The sequence below is a fragment of the Quercus robur genome, chromosome 8, assembly GCF_932294415.1.
Source record: "Quercus robur chromosome 8, dhQueRobu3.1, whole genome shotgun sequence".
Lineage (NCBI taxonomy): Eukaryota > Viridiplantae > Streptophyta > Magnoliopsida > Fagales > Fagaceae > Quercus > Quercus robur.
Window position 1 is genome coordinate 3,970,743 of NC_065541.1, and position 23,255 is coordinate 3,993,997.

The 23,255-nt window shown below is 35.2% G+C and overlaps 1 pseudogene; it reads left to right on the forward strand.

Annotated features, from left to right (window-relative positions):
- The first annotated feature begins 227 nt into the window (after positions 1 to 227).
- Positions 228 to 11,200, forward strand: LOC126695708 (pentatricopeptide repeat-containing protein At3g49240, mitochondrial-like; annotated as a pseudogene).
- Positions 11,201 to 23,255: the final 12,055 nt, after the last annotated feature.

Below are 23,255 nucleotides of genomic sequence, written 5' to 3' on the forward strand. Positions count from 1 at the left end.
GAACTTCAATCACAAATTTTGCAGGGAGGGCTCATAAAACCTTGTATGCGCATGCAAGAATTTTTTTAACAATACATTCATGACTTATTTTTTTGCAACTTTCTAATTAATCTCTAAATTTTAATTTTAATATTTATTACTGCTTTGTAAATCAATTGTATTAGCTGGTCGAAAATTAAGACTTAAATCCCCTTTTGGTCATTTACTTGGGGTTGAAGAGCAAGACGATGTTTGAAGGGCAAGACGAAGCTGGGATTGGGGTTGTGGTTCAGAACTCATTAGGTGAGGTTATGGCAACTCAATCGGAAAAAATTAAAAAACCTTCATCAGTTGAGATTCTGGAGATGTTAGCTCAAATAACACATTATCTTATTGAATATGTGGATTTCTATAATGCATTGCTTTTCATACACATTCTTCATACCACAATAATGCACCACAATATAGGCATTTGCATGATGGTTGGCCAAAGCCCAAAGTTGCATGGTTCATAATATTTTCCTGAATTATAATTAATGTTGAGTTTTAGATTGACATCCGATGTCTAAATAATTAACAAAAAATATGATTTAATGTAAAAATATGTTTATTACTAAGATGAAGCCTTTGTTTTTGTTGGTTGCTGGAAATTATAGGAAATTATAGCTGAATTGTTTGGTATATTATCTGCATAAACATGATTATGTAACTTTTTCTCAAAAGAAGGAAAAAAAAAAAAAAAAAAAAAAAAAAAACCTTCTATAAAACAATATATGTTGTATTTATTGCAAAATAATTAGAAACATAAATGTTAGTAAAAAATAAAAATAAAAAGTAGAAACACTTCTTATGCCAGTTTTATTTCTAACATTGTTGAGATCTTCTCTTCTAGATTGTAGTCACTTTTCAGTTTAAAATGAATAAAGCAAGTTAATTTTAGATACTATGGGACAATACAATTTTATATTTATTCATAATGAAAAGAAAAAAGTACCTGCTATATCTTCTCTGCTTTCTTATTTGCTTAAATTGACATTGTTGTTGGACATGCATATATTGGAGAATGTGGGTAGCGATTTGTTGCTTTTGAATTTATTTTGCAACTTTGCCTCTTTATCTTTTTTGCATTCTTTATAAAATTCTACCAAAATAAAGAGAATTAGTGCAATAAGACAAACCGAGGACTGAAGACCCCATTAAATTAAAAATGTAAATTCTAATAATATATTAATATTATCTAATTAAAACGTTAAACAAAGAGAGAGAAAAAATTAAAGCTTACCTTCCTTGAAGCCCAAATACTCATATTCTATCTGGATATTACCTTGCTTAATCTCAATTAAAGTCTAAACCTATTTAATTTAATGGGTTTTGGTGGTACAGAGCATGAATAAGGTATTTCATTAATTCATCCAACAATTTGAGTGAGAGTAATGATACAATACAATTGGAGATAGAGATGATTCCATTCAAATATTGTAAACAATCCAAATGACTCTAAAATTCAAGGGACAATCAGGTTGATGATTTTTTTTAAATGTGTTTTGGTATTGTGTTTTTTTTTTTTTTTTTTTTTAATTTCCCATTACGAAGTCTTCACTCTCCCTTTTGTACAGCTTTGCTTGAATTCTGATTTGAGAGAGTTTAAATGGAATATATATATATATATATATATATATATTTAGAGAGTGTTAACCTATGACATTTGCTCCTGATGATAAAAACATTAATAGGTTTTTGGTATAGACGATAATTGAATCTCAAATCTCTTATTCAACAATTAGAGATTTTACTAGTTGAGCTAACTATAACCCACTAAATGGAATATCTAAATAGATTATTATCCACTCATTAAATATATATATATATATATATATATGGATTGTATTTAGTATTTTTTACTATGTTTCGAATCAAATGAAATATTTTTCTCAAAAAAAAAAAAATCAAATGAAATATGTGGACTGATTCTTTTGTTAACAATAAATGGAATATAAATATTAGTTATATCGGCTTATAGCTAGAGTTTCGTTTGGGATTTATAATTGAAATATGTATATTAGCTAAAGTTAATTTGGTTTTGCTCCGTTCGCTTTAAAGTAAAATATTTTATATGTATCTACTATTTTTTTCCAAAATAAAACAATTAACAATCAAATTACAAGCAACAAATAAAATGGATGACGATTATGGAATACTAGCCTCATCACACATGCTCACGTGTGCAATGAGACTCTTTTTCTTTTTTTTTCGTTTTTTTTTTGGGGGGGGGGGGGGGGTTTAGTGTCATAGTTTTTCATTCGTACCAATTTAAGTTTTACATGTTTTCCCACTAACATCACTCATTTAAAACCACTAATACAACTAGGAATGTCATGAGGCTAGCTTAAAAAAAATGAACAAATCCACACACAAACATATGATTTCAATTTTCGGTGTTCATTTTTTGGAGTTAGCCTCATAACACTCTAGCTGTATTTGTAGTTCTAAATGCATAATATTAGTGGAAAAACTTATAAATCTTTAATTGGGATGAATGAAAAATTATGACACTAAAAAAAAGTCATTGTGCATGTAATGAGGCTAGTATGATATTGTGATCTATAAGATCTTAAATTTAAGTCTCATCATCAAAATTTTGGCCAGTTTGTGGAATGAGGGAAATATCATGGGCTGAATTTAAGTTTCTTTATCAAAATCTATAGGTTTATATTGTAATAGCATTGTAAGATTTACATTGCGAACTAAACAAATGTGTACAAATCCATAATGTAAACCTTACATTGCTAGTATAATTTAAATTAAGAATTTTCCTATAAGGTACTCCACAAGTTTGGAGGCTCAACTTGAAAACTTAGCAAGAGAAAGAGATGAGGAACCTATCAATGGTCTTTAGAAGTACAAATCACCAAGACCTTTTTGTGATTGGTCCTTTCGAGCATTCACAATAAGGTTGCTAAAATGACTATTTAGTCATTTTAGCAATCAAAACACCAAAAACACACACTACAGCAAAGAAGGTAAAGCTCAAAATTTTTGAGTGATTGCTAGAGTGAGCTGCTATCTCTAGCAGTTCATTGTAGCTGGAAGGTATTAAAAAAAAATATTTTTTTTATTCCCCACACGCTCACTTCTCACTCCACACGCATATTTTTTCTTTTCTCTCTTTTCTTTTCTTTCTCCTTTCTCACTTCTCCTCTGCTCTCTCCTCTTGGTTCCGACTCCAACCCATGTGAAATCGGATTGTGGACATCGGCATTGAGGTGAGATCGGATTCGAGGGCATTGGTGTGGAGATCGGATCCATGGGTTTGGGTTGCCTATTTCGTGATTTGTGAGGTGTCGCCAGTTCGGATTCGTGGGTTTGGGTTGGCCGTGCTTGATGGTGTGGCTATGGGTCTCTTCAATATCTTGTAGTTCAATTGGTTCGTGGGTCGTGGGTGATTGTGCTTCGTTGGGTTTGATTGGTTCGTGGGTCGATTTGGTTGGTTGGGTCGTGGGTAACGATGATTGTGCATCAATGGCTCGATTTGTTTGATTTCTATTAAGTTGTGTTGTGTTTCTGGTTGTGGTTGAGAAGTGGAAGAGGAAGGTTGGTGGTGGTTGGATTATAGGTTTGTTTTGGCTTTTGTTTTTTGTTTTTTTTTTTGGTGGTTGGTGGTCATGGGTTGAGAAGTGGAAAAGAAACGTTGTTGATGGCTGAATTTTTTTATTTTTTTTTTCTGTTACGATTTGTGGTTGTGGCTAGTGGGGTGATGGTGGAGGTGGTTGTTGCTGTTGTGTTGGTTTTTGTGGTGGATGTTTATTATTATCTTATTGAGTTGTTTATATTATTTTAAATGAGTTGCTAGAAAAATAGTGTCTTTGATGTTGGGTGTATTATAAAGTGAGTTGTTAAAATAGATAAAGTTGTTTTTCAAGTTGCTAAAAGCTATATTTTTTAGTCCCAAGTTCTTAGGGTCAACTATAAATCCTCAATTCTATGTGTGTCAAATTCCACGTGTTCGTGCATAGCGTCGTATATTTTGTTCACAATCAAACTAGTCAGTCCTAAGCTTGGAAAAGGGGGAAGATTACGGTAAGTTGACAAACAGTTAAAATTTAGTCGCTCTATTATGAATAGATCCATTAATAATAATCTTTTTAAAAAAAATGTTGTTAGCTTCAGTGTAATATTGGTGAAAAGGTACACTTTGTTGGAAAAAAAACCTTTTTCCCAAGATTCCCTCAACCTCTAATAATCAATTAGCGCATATAATTGAATGAAAATTTGTAGCTAGATTCATATAAAGTGATGAAAAGAAGTATGAAAGCATCACCTTGGCCACTTTTAATTGGGAACCACCATCTATTCTCTAAGTGCCCTGTTAATGGACTTATATATGGGTTAAGATTAGACCACTCTTTGCTTCATTTTGGATGAATTATACAAGCAATACCACAAAAGGAAACATCCAAACATCACTATTTTTATTTGAAGTGTACAAAAGATTTGGTCCTAGGCTTATAATAGACCACATACTCTTTGTTTCCACCAGTTTTTTTTTTTTTTTTTTTATCATTGTTTCCACTGTTTGTTTCCTTTTGATCGCCTATTGCTCTTCTTCTTTTTTTACCTTCATAATGCCCCATTTGTGTTCGGCTTTGTTATTCTAAACGAAAAAGACAAACCCTTTTCCCCTTTTCTTCAATAATTTCGTTGTTAAATAAAAATAGGGATCTAATGAAAACAAAGCTTTGTCAATCATTGTCCTCTATCGTAATTTTCTCATCCTAATCAATCCTTAATTCAGGAATTTGTTCTCTAATACCTTCCTTTTAACTCTATAAACTATTCAGAGAGAGATAATGGACGTAAGGTGGGAGAAAGCTCATGTAACCTGGCCTATGAAAACCTTTTCTTTACCTAAAGCAAAAAAAAATAGTAACATTTCTATTCAATCTCATAGTCATAGAATCAACATTTGTGTACTAGAGTTTAGAGCCTTTTTCAAAAAAATTATCTAACCCTTTTTTCTTATTTCAACAAGGTAAACCCGGACCATTTTATGTGCCGGGTCATCAGGTTATCAGTTTGACTAGCCGGGCCGGGTTTAATAACATTGTACTCAACCATATGCATATGCAGGATTGAAATCTTGCACACACACTCTCGATTTCATGTATGCATCCTAAGTCCTAACACAAGAACTTAAATTTTACAAGTTAGATTGAGTTAACTAAAAAAAATTAGTTAAAGGAAAAGAAAAAAAAAAAACTGAAGAAAAACATAAGAAACCCTAAAAACTAAATATGATCAACTCAATATCATATTAACACAACAAGGAAAAGGCATGATCATAAAACGAATCTTGAAATGCATTACATCAAGAAACTCAAGATTAACCTAGCCTCTCTATATATACCCTATTTAAGGTTTCTTATAATTCAAACGATTCATTATGGTAAAAATACAGTTGCTGGGATTTTTTGAGGTGGATTTATGTCTGTCAAGTTGCACAAGTGTTGAGCAAAGTTTGTTTAACCAAATTGTGACTGGAGACAGAATTTGCCCTAGTTCATCTCTCTTATGAAGAAGTTGCTATGTTTGTATACCGTAGGGTTTTGTAACCAAGCATCTTCTTGATCTTCATTGTCTGGATGAACTGAAGAACTTTGTAGCCAACAACCTTCTCTAGTTGGTGATTGAAGTTGCGTACTGGGATCCATGCAATTGGTTAGTTATGTATTGGGAGTCGTGCATTACAAGGAGAGCTTGTCACTACAGAACAAGTCCAATTGGGTATTGGGATAAGGGTTCAACTGTAGGTTGGTATAAGGTATTGGGATTCCTTTACTTGTAACCGCTAGTTTTGATAATAATTGATTTTCGAGAGTGGTGACCTTAAAATCATCCGGTGGGATTTTTGCCGTGTTGGTTTTCCCCATTCGAAAACAAATCATCTTGTCAATTTAATTTCCGCTGCACTTAGTTTAATTGGTGATTTTTTTTGTGCTACCACGCACTTTGCATGTTAATTTGATTAATTAATAAACTTGGCTAATTAATCAATTCATTAATCACAAGGGGTTAATACGTTTTTGGCCTATCAAAGGGGACCAAATACTCTATAGCTAGGCTGACTGCACTTTCTGCCATTTCTCCTCCCTTGTTTGATCATTGGCCACAATTACCTACAAACGAACCAATTCAATGCTAGATGTCACATAAATAAAATCACATTTAGATGGAAAATAAAAAACTTGCCTCTGTTTCAAAATTTACCTCAATATCCTTGTTCTCCTTGAAAACTTTTACAAATTTATTGTGCACTAAAAGAAAAATCTCCTACAAACTCAGCGATGCAGTAGAACGAAAGAATCGTTGCCTTAAGCCAACAACCTACTTATTTAGAAACATAGTGACACAAAAATATATGTCAAATACGGGTGGCAAATGGGCGAGTTGGGTTTGTAATTACCCATTTATCCATTTATGACCCGTTTATATATAAATTAATTATCCATTACCCGCCCAACCCATTTAATTAGTAACCCATCCATTTAACCTAATATGACCCAAATACTTTAAAACTAGTTGAATACCCTATTGACTTCCAAAATTACTAAAATGCCCTTAAATACTCAAAATGACCCAAATACCCCCTACACTTCCAAAATTACCAGTATACCCTTGGACATCCAAAATATTGTCTGTGGAGGTTTATTTCTTTGTTGACAAACTGTATTTGAATCCAAGCAGTACCAAGTGGTTTTGTAGCCAACTTTGAACTATATAGTATATACAAAGTATACTCCGGAATCATCTTTTATTATTATTATTATGATTATTTTAAAAATTTTTGTTGCTTTAGCTTTTACTTTTTCTCTTGCAAGGACCATTTTGTAAAATGCTTCTAAGATGCTATTTTATTCTGATTTATAAACAACCTACCCTTTCTTAAAGAAAGCTAATTAGTTTGAACTCGATCCCATCATGAGAAGTGGTTTTCTTTTTCTTAGGAGACAAGTAGATAGCGAACAAAGAAAATGTCAAATTCGAACCATAGATTTAAAACACTCCAAAGAATGTCATTACCGTTCATCTATCACTTGAAGGATTAAACCCAATGACTTGTGAATTTATATGATGGAAGAGTTGGAAATGGATAGAAAAATAGGATATGGAATGATAAATAGCTCCCCACAACATCAACTTTCAAAGTTACGTCATCATTGGCACTGAATATCTTGCAGCGTCAAGCGTTGGAAAATGAATTCATTGACACTGAGGCTAAGAGTTGGAAGACAAAATTGGTGAGGCAAGTTTTTTTTTCCTCATAAAGCAAACGTTATTTTGGGACTACCAATCAGTACTGCTCTTCCGAATGATGCTCTGATATTGACAACAACTCCAATTGGGAAGTTCTCAATTAGAAGTGCTTACAAGATCGCTATAAAGTTTCGGGATCAAAGTGACAGTGGTAGCTGCTCTAATGATAGTGATACTAAGAAGTTTTGGAAAAGACTTCGGGGATTAAATATTCCTAGCAAGGTGGAACATTTTTCTTGGAGAGCCTACAAGAATTCTCTCCCTATTAAATATTCCGAATGATGCTCTGATATTGACAACAGCTCCAATTGGGAAGTTCTCGATTAGAAGTGCTTACAAGATCGCTATAAAGTTTCGGGATCAAAGTGACAGTGGTAGCTGCTCTAATGATAGTGATACTAAGAAGTTTTGGAAAAGACTTCGGGGATTAAATATTCCTAGCAAGGTGGAACATTTTTCTTGGAGAGCCTACAAGAATTCTCTCCCTACACTAGCTAACCTCCAACGTCGGGGTATTGTTGAGAGTGCCATATGTGAGCCATGTGGGAGTGGGTGTGAGTCTACGGGTCATGTCTTTTAGGGTTGTGCATATGCTACATAAATTTGGCCTTTAACTTATGTCCTCAGGTTGGTGAAGGGAGTTCAAATTCGTGAGTTCATGGACTTGTTAATGGTCCCTAATTTTTTATTGTTAGTGCAGTGAAGAGATTATTTTATTGTATTTTCTATATTATTTTAATTTATTGTATTCTAAAATAGAATCTTTGATTTTGGGTGTATTGTACAATAAGGTACTAAAAGCTAAATTTTTTAACTCTTTCGTTGTGAATGCTCTGAGGAATAAAAAATGAAAAAAGAAAAGTCAATTACTTCACTAAATATTTTTAATTAAAATCTTTAAAAGAAGTACAAAAACAAGTGACAAAAAACTAAATTTAGAAGACAATATACAAATAATATAATAATTCATTATTTTCATTAGTTATTTCTAGATATCAATGGTTTTACTAGACTGAAACTTTTTAAAGTTTCCTCAGCATAATGTTTGTAACTATAGCATTATAATTAAATGATTTTATGTTTCTAATTTTTTTTGAGATAATTTCAACCCAAGGCGTCCGCTCTTAATGATAGCTTTTTATCATTATCATCAAATCAAGATGCTAATCGATTTTTCGTGCATGCAGAGATTGAACCCCAAATCTCTTATTCATCATAAAAAACTTTACCAAATGAACTAACTGAAACCCACGAAAATGGCTTTGCTATTAGTTATTCTCGTACACCTTAAAACAGAGGAAAATGTAAAAAGAAAAAATAGTATAAAAATTTAAAATACCAATACAAAATATGAGATATTGAGACAAAAATATAAAGCAATTTTCTTTGGCTCAACTTTATTTTAAATTCAAATTTTGCTTTGTGTTTTTTTTTTGGTCCTAATCACTAGCTAACATGCACATGAGTTCTAGTGTTCTACGCAATAACAATTTCACTTACAAGAATTACTTGCCATGTGAAATTTTTAATTGAACGTACGTATGTTATTTACAACTTATAAATAAATCAAAGCTTAAATTTAGCATTAAGTGAGTTTGTTCATCGTGAATATTCTTTATTTGAAATGAGTTAATTTCATGATTTAGATTGAATATTGTAAATTTGAAATATTTATTCAATTTAAAAAGAAGGAAAATGTATTATTAAAATTTAAAATACCAATACAAAATATGAGATATTGAGACCCAATTTTTTTTTTCTTTTTTCTTTTGGGTAAATGATAATATCATTGAGAGGAAAACCACACAAGCAAATAAAACAACCCTTTTAATTTTTTAAAAACATAAGAACAAATATTCTTTAATGAATTCATTACATTCCAAAAGAAATTTTAAATGGTTCTTCCGTCCATTGGTATTTTGAAAGCAAAAAGAACAAGGGGGTGAAAAAAAAAAAAAAAAAAACTGATTTTTTATTCATCAAAAAAATATTTGAAAATCATTATGTTTTTTAGTATTTATTTTTTTAAATCATTTTGGGTTTATATGGCATAACGGCTAGTAAGTCTAATCATTTTGGTCTAGTGTTTTCAATTTTTCATTCTCTCTCACCTTCCTTTCTTCCCTTTTCTCTCTGAAAAAATTCTCTCAATTTTTTCTCAAATAACACAACCCATTTTGATCTTCAACCCATCTTCAAAAGCAGAAAATTTTCCCAACTGCTGCCTTGCTCTCTCCTTATTCGACACTTCCCAGTCCACAACAGACCTGATCTGGCTTTCCTCACCACAAAAACAGACCGATTCAATTCAAGAAAACGGGTTCAAAGATTTTCCCCAGAAAACAGGTTTGTTTTTTCGGCTTTAACTTCTGGAATTGCTTATAAATATGCATATACATTGTTGCTTGTTTGATTAGGTAGAAATTTTTGGCCTATATAATTGTAAAGTGTGAATCTTGAAAGCTGTTTCAGAACTTGGGTGGTTCTGTTTGTTTTGGGTTCATGGGTAATGTGGTTGTTTCATTTCAAGTCCTTGAAATTAAACAAGGCACACCTATTCCTGACAGGGTTTTTTTTTTCGGCTTTAACATTTGGAATTGCTTATTAATATGCATATACATTGTTGCTTGTTAGATTAGGTAGAATTTTTTTGGCCTATATAATTGCAAAGTGTGAATCTTGAAAGCTGTTTCAGAACTTGGGTGGTTCTGTTTGTTTCTTTGAGTTACAATATATGTTTTGGGTTCATTGGTAATGTGGTTGTTTCATTTCAAGTCCTTGAAATTAGGGTTTTTAATTGGAGAATGTATGATTTCTTTATTTGGGTGGGAAGTATTTGAAGAGATTTTCTGAATTGGCCAAACTTACTAGCTATTTGATGAATGGGTGCGTGAGGAGTGGGGATTTGGATGGTGTTTTTGGGCTTTTTGATGAGTTGAAGGAGAAGCTTGGTGGGTTTGTGGAGAATGGGGTTGTGTATGGGGCTTTGGTCAAAGGGTATTTCATGAAAGGGATGGAGAAGGAGGCTATGCAGTTTTATGAGGAGGCTGTTGGGAAGGGTTCAAAGGTGAAGATGAGTGCAGTCGAGTTTAATTCGTTGTTGGATGCTTTGAATAAAAATGGGAAGTTCAAGTTGGGGTTGAGGTTGTTTGATAAGCTGATTGAGGAGAATAGGCCCCCGTGGTGTTTGACGGTGAATTTGGGGAGTTTTAATGTGATGGTGGATGGGTATTGCATGCAGGGGAGGTTTAAGGATGCAATTGAGGTTTTTAGGTAGATGGGACAGTATAGGTGTAGTCCGGATACTTTGTCGTTCAATAATTTGATCGAGCAGTTGTGTGATAATGGGATGTTGGGTGATGCCGAGGAGGTATATGGGGAGATGAGTGAGAAGGGGGTGAACCTGGATGAGTTTACGTTTGTGTTATTGATGGATGCTTGTTTTAAGGCAGATAGGGCGGATGATGCAGCCGGGTATCATAGAAAAATGGTTGAGTCAGGGCTGAGGCCAAACTTGGGGGTTTATAATAAGTTGGTTGATGGGTTGGTTAGAGTAGGGAAGGTGGATGATGCCAAGTCGTTTTTTGATCTGATGGTGAAGAAGCTCAAGATGGATGTTGCGAGTTATGAGTTTATAATGAAGGCGTTGAGTGAGGTTGGGAAGTTGGATGAGGTGCTTAATGTGGTTGATACGATGTTGGATGATGATGGGGTTGAATTAACTGAGGAGTTGCAGGAGTTTGTAAAAGGGGAGTTGAGGAAAGAAGGAAGGGAAGAGGATTTGGGGAAGCTTCTAGACGAAAAGGAAAGGTAGAAGGCTGAAGCTAAGGCTAAGGAGGCTGAAGCAGCAGAAGCTGCCATGAGGCCGTTGCTTCTTTGCAAACTTTTGTATGGAGAGGCAAAAAAATGATATCATCTTTTGGTTTTTTAGTTTTCTCTGTGACATGCTATATTTTAACTTTCTGTTCAGGAAAAAAAAAAAAAAAAAAGGGAATTTATCTGCCTACCTTTTTTGTTGGGCAAAGTTGCTATACAAGCATTATCCTTTGATTAAATGACTTAAATTTCATTGATTTGTAGTTGGATTTATATTGATTAACCATAATTAATAGTTTTGTATATTTTAGACAGTTTTTTTTATTTATAAATTTGTCTTTTTTGCTGTTTGAACAGATTCTAAAATGAGTAAAGCAAAATATGTACCTGACCCTATTCTTGAAGACATCGTTCGCAACTGTGGGCTAGCTAGTCGATTGAAATTTTCTGCTGCTTCAAAGGGGTGGGGATTAATTGTTGAGAAAATTCGTAAAGACTCACCGGTGACAACAGATTTGGGCTTTGTGGTGGCGGCATATGCTGGTAGCATTAAACAAAGATTTACCATTTGGAAGGTTGAAAAGGAGGGTACAGAGTCTGTCAAGGTATTATCTGATACTACACGTTTGTCCTTCGTTGGCTGCTCCGGGGGATGTATTCTGTTCAGGGAGAATTTTTATGACCGAAAGAAGGAGTTTCAGGTTACTGATCCTCTGGAAGGATTTCAATGGAAGGTCCCATTTCATCCCAAAGCTGGTCCTCATCCAAAATTTGCAGTAACAGGACACAAACAGTTTCTGCTATTGTTCCAATTGTTCAAGCACACAAACGTAGTCGATTCAACTACCAGATTCGTGCTATTCAACTCAGGATGCCATGAGTGGGAAGAGAGGGTAGTTTATATAAGAAATTCTTATTTGATGAAAGAAAAAGAATTTAAGCGGGATGACTGCAACAAGGATGGGGTTTTTTGGCAACAGAAATTTTACTCCTTTTGGAGTTCTCTTCTAATGGAGTATGATGTTGATAATGATGTGTTGACGCTTTTCAGAATACCTGAGGAAATGCATTTGTTAGAATCAAAGTCAAGGTTACTTTTATACAGATGGTTGGATTCTGAATTGCATCTTTGGCGTTTCCAGGGGCAGCACAGCCAATCTATTTTGAAGAAATTGTGTGCAATAACAGAAATTTCTAGAGGCCAGCCTTTATTTTTTGATGAAGATGTAGGGATCATCTATATGAGAGGTCAAGATACGGTATTGTTTTCTTATAGTTTAGAGAATCACGAAGAGGTGAAATTGTTGGAAATAAGCAGCAATAATGCTGAAGTTAAAATGTATAAATTCTGAGAGGAAGTGAAGTGATGTTGAGGCTTCTGGAGGTTACACGGATTTTTTTGATGTAGGTGTATTTGCTGGTATGTTGACATTTTTTTAGAATTTCTTTTTTTTTTTTTTGAAAACAAATTTGACATTGGCTGCTCCAAATATCTCTCTCTTTACAGAAGGACAAAAAAGGGCATTCTCATCCCAAATGTATAGGGGTTTTCAATAGTAAATAGGGATTTTTTTTTTTTTGATATATTTGTGGAGGCTCCAAATCTCTCTCTTTACAGATAAGGATTGGCATACTTACTCATCGCATTCTCTTTTACATTTGTTAGTCTTTCTTCTTCTTCTTTTTTAGGACATGTATACTGTGTGTATGTGATTTCTGTTTGTTCTTTTGAAGATTCTGTGGATTCCTTTTCTTTGCAATTTACACGTCTATCCAATAGGATTAATTTGAACACACAAATTTCACCCTTCATTTTGCCTTTTGTTTGTACTAGTGACAAACCCTTCTGTGCCGTTAATTATTCTAACCCTTCTGTGCATGTGCCAATATCACCCTGAAGCAATCAATAACACATCACTGCTGAGTACCAATGTAGGCAATAACTCAACTGAAGTACTGAATGCCATGACACAGCCGTAACAGGTACAGACACTTCTGATTCTTCCCAGCAGAATGGAACAGTGACTGTACCTGATTCAGCTCATGCTCATAATTTAACAGTGGATGTTTTGACTACTGGAGACGGTGTGAGTGCACAAAGCTTGAAAATTGAAGAGACCAATAGCTCTACGACAGTTTCTGAAAGCAATCAATCTGATGGTAATTCAAAAGAAGCAGAACAGATAGTTATAGTTCTGGAAGAAAAAAAAAAAAAAACCCATTAGTGTAATTAATCCCTTCAGCTTATAGATAGTTGAATTTGTGCATTACGTGTGTGTTTGTATGAGAGAGAGATCAAACCCGACACCATGGTCCTGAAGCTTGAGGTATTGAAGTGAGGATATCAATGTAACTCTCACTGAGAGAGCTCCAATTTATATTTCAAATCCACTCTAATATTTTGTTTAGTGTCCCTCTATTTAGAACTGGTTTAAAATTAATTTTAACTCATGTAAAACTACCTTTAACATAAAACGACCTACAGTACCTGCTGCAAAATCGTTCTTCTAATAGTTTTTCAGATTCATAACACTAGTCACTTGATTTTGATGAATAAACTACCCGGACTGATTAACTTCCTCTATTTTTTTCCCCGGACTACCAAATGGTTGATGATGTATTTGTTTACTTCTAATGTACATGAAATTCTATGTATTTGTGAGAGTTTTCCCTTCTTATGTAAAAGAGAGAGTGTGTGCATTTCATGACATAATATTCTTTATTAAGCATGTTATAATTCTTATTCTTGCCACAACAACAAGATGCAAACAAACAATAAAACTCTGGTTGATTGAATTTTGAAAGAGAGTTTCATCAATTATTGTATTACTCTCATTTATATCTATATATATAATATAATAGGTAAAGCAGAGAAAAACTCAAATTAGAATTCCAAATTAGAGCTCCAATTTTGCGCCGTGTGCCCTAAATTATTTATTTTTAAAGAGTTTTATTTCTTAATTTTTGAATCAAATGTGGGATCACATCATAAATATTTATCCAAGTGAGTTATTATGTACAAAAACTAAAGAGTCTAAAATAAATAAACCATAAAAAAAAGCTTCACAATAATTTTAAAAAAAACACAGACAATTTACATTTTATAGCTAATTGTAGGGACACAACTCTCAAACGGCCCAACAACGACGTCGGGCTCGTGCGTGAAAGATCCCCCACAATAATATTTGTAGAGAGTGGGCTTGAAAGGCTAGCGTTGGGTCACGAGGCGTTGGTACAGGTCGAACTTCAGGTGAACCAAGACAGGAAAAGGCTTTAATCTGGATATTCAGGCCTTACACCTTTGTAACTTGAGAGATTTGGCTCCTCGGATCATGTCCAAGGAACACTAATGTTTTCTCCGGTTACCCGACGGTGGGTTTTTCGGGGTGATGCGCATATATTCTCCGGGCATTCTCCCTCCTGAAGTTTTTTCTCAGGAAGTGAGATGGGATCCCCCTACTTTGTTACCTTACGTTTTCTTTTATACTAGCCTACGCTCGTTGTCCCTCGTCCACGTGTAGGGTCGATCTTTCCGGGACAGATATTTGTCCCATCAATCTAATCCCGAAATTGTTGGAGATGGTCAATAAAGCCTAGGAATCCAGTTTTGTTAGGTGCAGTGTCATATCAATGAAGGGTATTAAAGACAACTTCCCCCAAGATATTTTCTGATTTCTCAAGTTAGCTTGTATTCCACTTTAATCCATGAGACTTTGGGTCTGCCGAGGACTAAGCTGTCCTCGGCGGTATCTTCGGGCCACTTTGAGCTTCCTATTTTTGGACTTGGGCCCTGGCCTCTTTTAGTTTGGGGCCTGTGGACTCCCCATAAGCGAGCGAGCCGGGCCCCTAAACTATTGGGCCACACAATAGCCCCTCAAAACCCTGCTGTCCAACGTCTTGGTTGGAAAGGTGGGTTTTGGTAATACCGAGCCTTTATTGCGGCTCATTTAATTCAGCCCTTGACCAACGTGGGCGACTCTTCACCTTCCCGAGGAATGCGCCGGTCTACAGGACGTTTCCCTCAATTTACGCGTGATGCGTTTATGCCGTTTGGTTATCCGAAGCGCGCCTTCAATGTCTTCCTTTTACGAGACCTCCCAGATCTAACGGTTACTGATGGCGTGAGGAACGAAACGGATGTACATTGATCTGCAGGTTTCCTTGGGGATTAGAACGTGTTAGGCACCCTCGTCTTCCTCCCCTATATAAAGAGAGATGACAAAAAGCGATTCTCTCATATTCGAACCCTTCAGGCTCTTCCTCGAGTTTACTTCTTTCCTCTGGTTATACCCTATCCAATAATACATCCACCATAGCAGTCAGCCATGAATAAACCCTTCCTTTTCCAGAAACGCCATGTCCTAATAAAACTTGAGATGGCTCGGTCGGGGCAAGGATGGCGGAGACTTAAGATTTGCCTCCCCCCTCTTTTAGCCAAAATCCGAAGCAGGGACTCGTCACATCCCACTTCCGGTGTGACTGAGTCGAAAACCTCCCTTGTCATCTCCATCCGCTCTCTCATGAGCATACCTAATATGGCTCCCATTTTCCCTCTTTTGCTCCTTTTACTTTCTTTTCATTGCTTCCCTCTTCTTCTCCTCCTTCCTGCTCATGTCTTCCATCTTCTTTTTCCTTTGCACTCCTCAGCGACAAGAGCTTGCTGAAGTGCTTCCATGTGTTCCAATTCTTCTTCCTTCCCCTTCTCCCTTTCTATACAAAGTTCTTCTTCTGATATGAACAGTACTGAGGCAGAGATTTTAGAGAGATTTTGAAGGCGAGTTTAAAGGACACCTGGCGGTTTACTTATCTGTATTACGGATGTTATTACTGCTTCAACAGTTCATTTTTTGTATAGGCTTGCTTAAGCCCTTCCTTGTACGTTGTAATAATTTTTTATATTAATAAAAGTTACTGTTATTCTATCTCGCATGTTCTGTTTATATGTTCTAATAAATTTGCAAGTTCTGCTCGGCACAGTAGTATAGCATTTGAACCAATGACAAATAAGGCCAAAATACTTGCTAATAAAAAGACGCCATAATAACTTTAACAAAATTATTATTCGACATAACAATCCGACCAGTGAGGAACGAGACTTACCTTAAAATTAATCGCGATGGGGATTAAGTGCTTGATAAGGTGCAAGAAGTAATTATCCGAGGACATGTCACCCTTTCAATGAGCAATTTCTTTAGGCTAGCGATCATTAGTTCGTTTCGCCATCTTCTTAACACACTGGCCTTAACCTTTTCCAGTATTTAAGCTGAGAAACTTCTCCATCCGAGTAGTTGATTTCCCAAAAGGCCTGAGTCCGAGGACTCCGCACAGCCAGGGTTTTGTTTAGGACTTATACTTTTTCTTTTAGGTGCTCGGTTTTCCCATAGGCTTGAGTCCGAGGGCCATGCAAGTCCTAGGTTCTGTCCAAGACTTATAAGATATCTTTTTTATGTTCCTGGTTTCCCTCTAGGCTTGAGTCCGAGGACCATGCAAGTCCTAGGTTCTGTCCAAGACTTATAAGATATCTTTTTCGTACTTGGTTTTCCCATAGGCTTGAGTCCGAGGACCATGCAAGTCCTAGGTTCTGTCCAAGACTCTTTGAGTTCAGATTCTCCCTTTCATAAGGCATTTCCGAAAGCGCCGAGCAGGGGTTGTCCTCGGCCACGGCCATTGCTCGGCGTGGGCCACAGTACCTGGGCCCTCACGCAAAGCGGGCCTGGGCTGCGAATCCACTTAGCCCATGAATTAAGAGATATTTCTGCAACCTCTGGCCACGCGGTACTCTCTGATGTAACAATGACCGAGGTGCGCCTTTACGAGGCTCTTTAATCTTGTGGTTGCAGTTGATGTTGGAAGTTGAGCCAGAACTGTTTTGTCTGTAGCGTTCCTTGGGACGCCGCATGAGTTGACTGCCATCACCTTGTCTTTCCAAATAAATGGGAGGGAAAAAAAGTTGCTTTATATATGCGCATAAATCCTTCAGTTTTCTCCCACATCACAGCTTCCATATCCGGAGCTCTCCTCCCTTAGCATAACATGTTTAAGGTAAGGGTTGGGAAGAAAGAACTCTCTCCGCCGCAGAAGCACCGTGTCCTCATGAGACTCAAAGTAGTAAGGTATGGGCACAGGAAGCATAAGTTCAGGAGAGCACTCCATTTCGACCGAAGGGGAAGGGGATCTCTCCCTCTTTTAGTCAAAATCCGAAGCAGGTTCTGTCCATGCCAGAATTTTGGTATGGCAGAAGAAAGATTTTCCTCCATCAGCGCCTCTGCTTTGCGGCAGGCGTATATTTAGAGAAAGCCCCTCAACTTCCCATTCCCTGCACCTTTCCTTCAACGGTGTCAGGTTCAAGTTGGGTCTCTTTTGCTGTTTGAGTTGTGGGCATATGAAAGCATTGGGGAAGAATAAGGTCTTGGAGCTGTAGCCAACCTCTCCTCTGATCTACTTCCTCAACTTTATTTTATTCTCTTGTATCTTCCTTTCTTTTTGGCTATGTAGTAAACTCCAGTAGCCCACCTATCGTCTGTACTACTCCTCGGCTTTATTTTATTTTTTTGTAACTTCGTATTCAATCATGTAGTGAGCTTTGATATAAGCTGATTCCAGCTTTTCATTGTACGCTGTACTATTTCTTTGTTCTAGTAAAAATAGAAATTTACGCACATGTTTTGAGTACTGATCTTTTGGCAGCATTATTTTGTGAATGGGTGTGCCCTATGCGTGTGTTTCTTCAAGAATATTTAGAGCAAAATAGCTTGAAACATAATCCAACTAACTCTAATTTACCAGATACTATCAGGCAATATATCGATAATTCATAGTAAATCAAACTTGGGAAACTAACCGGGATAGCAATTGAATATTCTGTGATAAGCGCATGAATACCGTCCAAGGTTGATAATCTCCAAATAATCCATCCGAGCAATCGACTGGGAAGTAGGGAACTCTGATGGTGCTTTTGTGTACTTAGTTTCCCCATAGGCTTGGGTCCGAGGACCATGCAAGGCCTTGGTTCTGTCCAAAATTGTAAGATATCTTGTTTGTACTTGGTTTCCCCTTAGGCTTGGATCCGAGGACCATGCAAGGCCTTGGTTCTGTCCAAAACTTTTAAGATTTCTCTTTTTTTTTACTTGGTTTCCCCATAGGCTTGGGTCCGAGGACCATGCAAGGCCTTGGTTCTGTCCAAAACTTGTAAGATGTCTTGTTTGTACTTGGTTTCCCCTTAGGCTTGGGTCCGAGGACCATGCAAGTCCTAGGTTCTGTCCAAAACTTTTAAGATTTCTTTTTTGTACTTGGTTTCCCCATAGGCTTGGGTCCGAGGACCATGCAAGGCCTTGGTTCTGTCCAAAACTTTTAAGATTTCTTTTTTGTACTTGGTTTCCCCATAGGCTTGGGTCCGAGGACCATGCAATGCCTTGGTTCTGTCCAAAACTTTTAAGATTTCTTTTTTGTACTTGGTTTCCCCATAGGCTTGGGTCCGAGGACCATGCAAGGCCTTGGTTCTGTCCAAAACTTTTAAGATTTCTTTTTTGTACTTGGTTTCCCCCATAGGCTTGGGTCCGAGGACCATGCAAGGCCTTGGTTCTGTCCAAAACTTTTAAGATTTCTTTTTTGTACTTGGTTTCCCCCATAGGCTTGGGCCCGAGGACCATGCAAGGCCTTGGTTCTGTCCAAAACTTTTAAGATTTCTTTTTTGTACTTGGTTTCCCCATAGGCTTGGGTTCAAGGACCATGCAAGGCCTTGGTTCTGTCCAAAACTTTTAAGATTTCTTGTTTGTACTTGGTTTCCCCATAGGCTTGGGTCCGAGGACCATGCAATGCCTTGGTTCTGTCCAAAACTTTTAAGATTTCTTTTTTGTACTTGGTTTCCCCATAGGCTTGGGTCCGAGGACCATGCAAGGCCTTGGTTCTCTCCAAAACTTTTAAGATTTCTTTTTTGTACTTGGTTTCCCCATAGGCTTGGGTCCGAGGACCATGCAAGGCCTTGGTTCTGTCCAAAACTTTTAAGATTTCTTTTTTGTACTTGGTTTCCCCATAGGCTTGGGTCCGAGGACCATGCAATGCCTTGGTTCTGTCCAAAACTTTTAAGATTTCTTTTTTGTACTTGGTTTCCCCATAGGCTTGGGTCCGAGGACCATGCAAGGCCTTGGTTCTGTCCAAAACTTTTAAGATTTCTTGTTTGTACTTGGTTTCCCCATAGGCTTGGGTCCGAAGACCATCCAATGCCTTGGTTCTGTCCAAAACTAAGCTGTCCTCGGCGGTATCTTCGAGCCACTTTGAGCTTCCTATTTTTGGACTTGGGCCCTGGCCCCTTTTAGTTTGGGGCCTGTGGACTCCCCATAAGCGAGCGAGCCGGGCCCCTAAACTATTGGGCCACACACTAATAATATCCTTACAAATTTGTTTTAAAGAGTTAACAAAATATAAAAATGACTATCAATAGTATTTAAATTATATATATATGAATTATATTATGCATTTTATTGTATATCTTTAAGTGTATTCATGCATATGTATGGGGTTGCAAGCTAGTTGACATAAATAGCATATCCTAGCATAGAAAAAGACAAGTACAAAAAATTAATCCAAAGCACTTAAAAACAGATGTTGAAAACAAGGGTCAAAATTTTGTGGTTGGATCCTATATAAAATAAGCTATGCTAGTGCCACATAAAGTGGCACAACTCGTGCCACAACTTGCCCCCGTGGAAAGTTATGAGTGGTAGAGAGGTAACCCCACATGGACTCACCATCACCTCTCTACCACTCACAACTTGTCACGTGGGATCACCTCTCTACCACTCACAACTTGTCACGTGGGCGAGTTGTGGCACAAGTTGTGCCACTTTATTCATATAAAATCCGTGAGCAGTGAGCACATTGTGGACGTATAAAAGATCACTCATAATAAAAGTCTAATTTCCTTAAAATAAAATAATAAGAGTCTAATGCGTACTGCAATTAATTTTCGCAAGTTGTTGCTTCACAACAAACAAATATGCTGATGTTGACTTGCACTAGCACTTCTACAAAATAAAAGGCATTAAAACAAAATAGTACCTTCTCTATAAATTGCACTTGTTCTTCTTCCTCTTAAGTAGACAAAGCAACAACTTCAACTTGACCATATATGTATGATAATTATCCTCCACTTAAAAAAGTACTTGTTTAAAAAGAAAGAGCGCGAGTTCTTACAGTTCAAAATACTTTTAATGGAGTCTCCTTTTATGGTTGGGGCTTAGGAACAGAGTCCCATAGGTGTATTTTGCTTTTCAAGTAATCGCATTTATGGATAAAGATGATGAAGGGAGATTGTGCCATTGTTTTGGGGTAAAGGAATAGCAATATATATATATATAAACAATGATCTAATGTATTCCCTCTAGCCTTTTTTGTCCTTTCCTCCACTACAATGGGACACAAAATAAATTGACCTAATTCTTTTTTTATACTCTCTAAGCATTCTCATTGGTTAATGTAATCCATTAAAATGCAAAATGTTTTCATAAAAAATGTTTTCATAAATTTTCACCACTTAGTACTTGCTACAATGGTTAAGTATACATAACCATTATAACATTGTGTCAAAGTTATTTTTATTTTCTCTTTTCTTCTATTTGACACTCTCCCTCTCTTCTCTCATCTACTGAAGTATTAAAGTAAATTTATTTTAATGTGTGCATTGCAAAATAAAGAATGACATGTAAAGAGTGTTGTAAAAGTGGTTATATAAAACAAAAACAATGGACTCACCATCACCTCTCTACCACTGACAAATCACCACGTGGGCAAGTTGTGGCACAAGTTGAAATCTGTGAACACATAAGTCAAAACAAAATCCGTGAGCACATTGTGGACGGATAGAAGATCATTCATTGTAAGAGTCTAATTTCCTTAAAATAAAATGAGAATAAAAAGTTGAAAGCCACCAGTGATGATAATGTATGTTAAATAATTATTGGATAAATTTTTTAAATTTTATGTAGTGAAATTTCTATACCTACTTCAATAATAACTATTTAAATTTCTAGACTAGGGGGCACTTTTTGAAAATTATTTATTTACCCATATGTTCTAATTATATTTACAATTAGCTCCTAAAAAAATGTCATTCTCAAAAAAAAAAAAAAAAAAAAAAACAGCTCCTAAAAAAATTTCACTTGTTCCCTTCAAATTTTTTTAATATTTTTAAATTCTCTTGTTTGTATAATCATATTTATATATATGTTTAAATTTTTGTTATTATAGATTTATAATCCTCCCCAAATATATTTCAAATGATAATAGATATATTAGGCTATATTTCAAACGATAGTAAAGTGATTTTTTTCTTTTTTGGGGGGGTAAAATGTAATAATATCTCTTCAAAAATAATTCATTTTTTAAAAATTTTTATAAATTAATATACGAATTTAGGAGATTTTATCTTATATAAATAAATAATTAAATGGAAAAAAAAATGATAACAATTGAAGAAGAGAAGAGATAAACAAAGACTTATTAAAACATAAAGAGGAGAGAGAATGAGGGGATGATGATAATAAGGCCATGTACAATAAATCTTACATTTTGTATTATATATATATATATATATATATTTTATACAAAACATAATTTCTACTCTAACCTAATTTAAGTGTATATGTGTGTGAAACTCCCTTCTAAAAACATAAACTCCGGCCCTTGTCCCCCACACCCCACAAGCTCTTATACTTGTGAAGTGACCAACGCACCAAGGGTGTGCGGTGGTAAATGGGATTCAAAACAAAGAGAGTGTAGAAAATTTAAAAAAGAAGATAAGATGAGTGAAATAGAAAAATGAATGACCCATGCCAAAAAATAATTTCTAATGGCTGAACAAACTTGTGTGTGAAGTACTAGTGTGAAATGTGAATGCGATGCGTGCCATGTTATTAAAGATCATTCCTCCAAACGCGGCCTTGACAACTTCTTTTATTTTATTTTATTTTTTGGATGAATATTGACAACTAATCATTATTCTTCCCTTTACCTGTGAAAGAGTGTGAGAGGGGAAAAATTCTTCCTAATTATTAATTCGTCAAGTGTCTTATATTTCAATTAGTTAACATTTTTTATTGCATCTAATGAAGATATCTAAAACTCAAATTCCTCTTTTTTTTTTTTTCAACTATCGAATTATATTTAAAGAAAAAAGTTGTACTTTTAATTCCATGCATACAATATTTTTTTTTTTTTTAACGAGAGAGTTTTAACTTATAACGTCCAAGAGGGGAAAAATTCTTCCTAATTATTAATTCGTCAAGTGTCTTATATTTCAATTAGTTAACATTTTTTATTGCATCTAATGAAGATATCTAAAACTCAAATTCCTCTTTTTTTTTTTTTCAACTATCGAATTATATTTAAAGAAAAAAGTTGTACTTTTAATTCCATGCATACAATTTTTTTTTTTTTTTTTTAACGAGAGAGTTTTAACTTATAACGTCCACTCTTGATAATACCTCTTTGTTATTAAACTAAAACACTAATTGGTTTCTAGTGTAAATGGGAATTAAACCCCAACTCTTTATTATTAAACATAAACAAGAATATTTGAAAAATAGCTCAACGCCAAGACGATAAAAAGCTTAACACCTCTCACAATATGAAAATGGAAAAAAAAATGAAAAGGACGCCTTGTGTTTGTTTGCAGGTGAAATGTAGTCAAACTTATAAAATATTTTCCATTAACCGTAAAATTCTTTCAATCTTTCAAATAATTATCCCAAAGATAATTATCCTAAAAACTTAATTTTCAATTCAATTTTAATATTACCATATTATTCATTTTATTCCCATGCAACCAAACTTATTTTAATTAAAATAAACTACCAATCACAAATGCTCTGAGTTGCAAGGGAGTCAATACCATACCGAAGACCGTTTCGTTTAGTTAATAGAATGAAATATTTCGTTACCATTTAATATCGGTGTACCATTTCGAGTTTACCACTATTTTATATAATATATATTATGTTAAGAATTAAAAAATTTCAGACTCATATTTCACCAATTATGTCAAATCTCAAACTTAAAATATCACTCCCAAAAATAATAATATCGATAATAAAATTTTTTTAAGAATATATTAATATAATAAGTCATTTCTGTATATTTCTTTATATTGAAAA